This window comes from Pholcus phalangioides, unplaced genomic scaffold, assembly GCF_987345545.1.
Source record: "Pholcus phalangioides strain wild (caught in Gottingen) unplaced genomic scaffold, Ppha-v1.0 ptg000011l_1, whole genome shotgun sequence".
Lineage (NCBI taxonomy): Eukaryota > Metazoa > Arthropoda > Arachnida > Araneae > Pholcidae > Pholcus > Pholcus phalangioides.
Genome location: NW_028301604.1, coordinates 32,126,393 through 32,131,597, shown reverse-complemented (window position 1 = coordinate 32,131,597; position 5,205 = coordinate 32,126,393). Strand labels below are relative to the sequence as shown.

The window sequence follows — 5,205 nt, the reverse complement described above, 5'->3', positions numbered from 1 at the left end:
TGGGCGTGGCTTCCACGCCCCTTTACTTTCGTTAGTCCGATTTCATCCTTGACATTTTTATTATTGTAGTCTATTGCTACGAAATCGAGAAATTTCTCAGAGAAGCAGCAAATTTTTTCTTAGGAGACATTTATGTTAAAAAATACAGATCAGTCAATTTGCAATCGATACTCTGCTTATTATCTTCATACCCCCCCCCCTCCCCGATCAACTTTAATATTACGCGATTGTGTAATGAGCTAATTTTTTAAAAAAGCAAAGAAAATTTACGTTGTTTTTAATGCATGTAAATTGTATCACTATCCAAATTCATTCAGACAAAATGCTTCAAGTACAAAAACAATTTTCAAACAAAACTTTTATTTCAATATAAGTTGAAAATTATGCTAACGGAAATAAAATAATTCTTTTAGATCATATTTCGTGATTCTCTCTAGGAAAATGTTTAGTTTCATTCATTTTTAGTTTTTTCCAGCATGAAAATCTTAGCCCTATTCATCGATAAATTCAGATGAAGACAAAAATTATCTGCCCTTTTTACCAGAACAGTATACCAAACCATTCGGTAATGAAAATATCTGGCCATTCTATGATACTTCCAGCCCACTATTCACTGAAAATTCTCAGTCCATGCTCGACTGAAAAATATCAGTTCATTCTCCAATGAAAATATCAAGCCATGCTCTGATTACAGCCAATGCTCCACTGTGAAATATCAGTCCATTCTGTACTAACATACTAAGCTATTTTTTAATTTGATGTTCATGAAACACTAATCCTGGAAATGTCTCACAAACACGACCATTGGCATGTAGTTTTTCAGCAGAAACTCCTATGAGTTTCGGGTTGTTACAGGCAGATACTCATTTTTGACACCTGCAAAGAAAAAAAAAATTGCACATGAGAAATCTATTTTTCATTAAGGAAAGTAAAAAAAAAATAAATAAATAAAAATGAAAACTTATGATTACAACAGTAAAGTATGAAAAAAATCATGATTTTTTTTTTCAATCTATTATTTTGATTTGAATTAATTATTTTGTGAACTAAAAATCAACTGATTGTTTATCAAGAAAATCTTGATATTTATTGAGAACTTTTATTTTCTCATCTTATTTTTCAAATTTAACTAATTAATTTTTCTTATATAATTATTCTCTATATACACTGCTGGCCACCGTAAATGAAACAACCTGAAGGAAGCATGCAAATAATATGAAATTTACAACATGCATTAGCGGAGGTGAGATATGCAAATGATTAGAATTTCAGCGCAGACGCACATCACGCGCGCCTGTGGCGCCACTCGAAAGCGCTATTTAAGGCTTGGAGATTTCGACGATTTGAAGTACGGCAATTGTGTTTTTCATGTGGTTTTTTTCAAAATAACGATCAATTATGCCTCGTAGAAAACAGCGATCATCTTTTGATCAAGTATCCGGGTTCGACAGAGGAAGGATAGTGGCCTACAGAGATTGTGGATTATTTTTCAGGGAAATCGGTAGTCGTGTTGGACGAAACCAAACAACTGTAATGCGGATATGTGATCGTTGGATGCAGGAGGGTACGACGGACCGACGTGTTCGATCGCATCCACCTCAGTGCACCACTTCACGTGATGACAGGCGTATGGCAGTGACGGATCGCTCAGCCACATCACGAACCATAGCACAGCACATTCAGTCTGTACCGCATCATCCAGTGTCTGCGCGTACCATTCGACGCCGTTTACAGCAGAGTGGTCTGTCCGCAAGACGTCCATTGCTTCGCCTACCCTTGACGCAGAACCACAGACGTCTCCGCCGCCAATGGTGCGATGAAAGAAGGATGTGGACGGCACAATGGAATGAAATTGTCTTTACTGACGAGTCACGCTTCTGTCTGCAACACCACGATGGTCGGATTCAAGTCTGGAGACACCGTGGAGAGAGGATGCTGAACAGCTGCGTTATGCACCGGCACACTGATCCTGCACCGGGTATTATGCTATGGGGCGGTATTGGATATCACTCTCGCACTCCTCTAGTACGCATTGCCGGTACTTTAAAAAGCCAGCGAGCGCTACATTTCCGAGGTGTTGGATCCAGTTGTCCTTCCTTACCTACCTTCAGGGCTTGCCCACAGCCATATTTCGACAGGATAATGCGCGACCACACGTGGCACGCATTGTCCAAAGGTTCTTCGTCAATCGCCAGATTGAATTGCTTCCCTAGCCAGCTCGCTCTCCGGATCTTTCGCCGATAGAAAACATGTGGTCCATGGTTGCTCAACGATTGACCCAGATTACATCCCCAGCTGCCACACCAGATCAACTTTGGCAACGCGTGGAAGCTGCTTGGTCTGCTGTACCCCAAGAACACATCCAAAGTCTCTTTGAATCAATGCCGAGGCGTGTGGCAGCGGTGATCTCCAACAATGGCGGCTACTCTGGCTACTGATTTTGGCAGGAACCACACTTCACAGAAGTCTATAAATTTAATCATTTGATGCTTGGTCAACATGTTATCTACAAAATAAATATTGTTGCGATATCCCTTGTCTTTCTTGGTGTTGCAATTTGGGTGGCCAGCAGTGTATATTTAGCATATCTTCTATATTTCCTTTAATTGAGAAGTTTCTGACTATCACATTCCCATATCGTCTCCTGAAGCCAGAACCACGAATGTCCAAAATTCACCCTCTTTTTGTTATCAGAATGTTTGATAGGTTATTTTGCTTTTTAATCACATTTCAGGCAAAACTGAAATGCATATGTGTATACTATCGAAACACGCCACAAAAAGCATTTTAGGAAAATAAATTCTGTGGAGTAACATGAGCAGAGTGAACATTAAAATGTCATTTCTTACGTTTTTTTCCCATGGACTTTCATGCTTTGACGACAAAATTTTACATATATACCACTAGGTTATTTTTACTTGAACTATTCAACTAAATTCTGTTGTTCAAATCAACGAAATTTTACGTCATAATTTTAACCAGTCTACTCTGCAGAACAGTATGAGACTAATGCCATTCCTCGATAGTATTTTTATGTAAGCAAGAATTTTTTTGAACAGATTTTTTTTCAGAGAAATGTAGTTTGGTTGACTAAGTATTACCGCCATAGCAATTTATAGTTAACATATTTTGTTAAAATAGTTTCATAAAAATAAATGTGAATTTTAAACAAATCTTAACTCACTTCACAAATGTGAACAATTTTTTTATAATCTAAATCAGTTTTCCTCTTTGATCAGACGAAATGATTAGGAGTTAGGACACCACAGAATTTGAAATAAGGTCGACATGCCCTGGAAAAGTGAAAGAAACATTATTATTGGACCTGGTTTTCCAGGTACAAAAATAGCTTCTACAAAATTTATGAGGTCTACATAGCTTTGTGATTCAGGGCTTGACTGACAAACTATAACTATACTCCACATGAATGAAATTACAATGTTTTGAAATTAAAAAATTTCAATGAGTACCATAGTATTTTTTAAAATTTGTGTACAAAAGAATTTCAATTTTTTATGTCTTTCCAAGCAAAACTTTTAGAAAAATTATCCTGTTCCAGATTGAAAATCTGGGACATTTTTTTCTCGACCATGAACAGATTTTCTTCCAGAAATGGGAAATATTTTTTTCTTACATTTGTTTGTCACATTATACATGAGCTTTCCCAGTATCATTATCACCAATTATTTTATTTAAATTAACATTAACTAGAGAGTTTATTAATTGTGAATTTACATTAATTACAAGTAAAAACGTGCTTCCCTGACATGTCTACCCCCTCAACGTCCGTGAAAATAAATTGAAATATTACAATTATATATATGTGAAAGTGCAGTGGAACATCGATTACCTTCTATCATGAAAGCACGTTATTATTACCCCTACCAATGTTAGGCTCTTTCCCCTTCAGTGAAATTTCGCGCATTTTTACGGTTCTAATGTGGTGAAATGAAAATTACGGATGAGAATGACTGACTATAGCCCTGATAAATCAATTCTTTTATCATGTCCTAGAAAATAATATAAAATATAAAATGAAGGAAATTTTTCACTTACCTGTTGCTGTCTTTTGGAAATTTATACATGTGAACACCAGTTTTCGAGTTCATTTTGCAACCATCAAATCTGCAATAAAACTTCGGATACGCGGACATATTCAATAAATATAGCTACAAGGTATGTAGAGAATTTTAGTTGGCCCTTAGAAGGATCTTTTTAAGAATTTTAAAGATTAAAATTCGCCAAAAAAATAAAGAGCAATAGGTAACTAAGCGTCTTCCCGTGAGTAAAGTAAACAAAATGGCGTGGAAGGGAAAAAAGACAATTCCTTCCTGACGCAAGCAGCCAATCACAGGCCAGCAGTAGGAGTTTGTCCTTCCTCAACAGAGAGGGCGCTGATGTCATGTGTGGATTCCGCTTTTCCCATAGGACTGTTCATGCTTACTCTTAATGCAGCTTTGGGTCCAACAGAGTACTAAAACTTCTGTTCATCTGTACTTTTTTCTGCAATAAATGATCCTTTTTCTTGGATTTTCTAATCACTTACTTATATCAATGTAGTACTTACATGTGTAAAATTTTGTTTCATTTTGACGACTTCTTCTGGGTGCACAAATTTTTATGGCAATGAGTGTAGTTTATAATAAAAAATTGTGAATAAAATGTAGGTAATGTACGTAGGAATGTGTGAGGAGTATTCTGGTGTTTGTTTGAGGGAATCTGTCTACAAATTCAAAAGTTATTGCTGTTCCACCGTGAGGCTGTCACCGTGGCAAAGTTTTAACGGTCACCGTTGGATCTGAGTTGAAAGAAAGAGATTGGAAAGAGAAAAAACATTGGGTGAGTTTCTTCAAACTTTCATCGAAAATGAATAAATACGCCTCCGGATTTCTTATAAACATAATTGAAAAATAACTGTCAACATAGTAACTGTGAATGTGCCTGTGCCCCCCCCCCCCACCCTTCCAAAAAAGAAAAAACTTTTCTGTGACAACGAACATGGGCGACCTCTATGGTTGAAAATGTAAACAAAAGCTAAACTGCCAGTTGAGTTCAAAATTATATCAAATATAAATTGCTGTAATTAATAGAAGCCCAATGCAACATGTTCCTCTTGTTTTTTGCCCCTGGTATTATTGTCTGCCATACAATATTTTGGAAAATTTGTATTTGTGGTAATATCAATGATCTGCCTTAGCTAAAGTA

The 5,205-nt window shown here is 36.5% G+C and overlaps 1 long non-coding RNA gene across 1 annotated transcript; it reads right to left on the bottom strand.

The window, feature by feature from the left end:
• Positions 1-332: 332 nt before the first annotated feature.
• On the bottom strand, positions 333-4,935 carry LOC149080345 (uncharacterized). Its single transcript, XR_016193562.1, has 2 exons — positions 3,185-4,935; positions 333-876 (listed from the first exon to the last, which is right to left on the bottom strand). It is a non-coding gene; the product is annotated as an uncharacterized LOC149080345 (long non-coding RNA).
• Between the last annotated feature and the right edge of the window lie 270 nt (positions 4,936-5,205).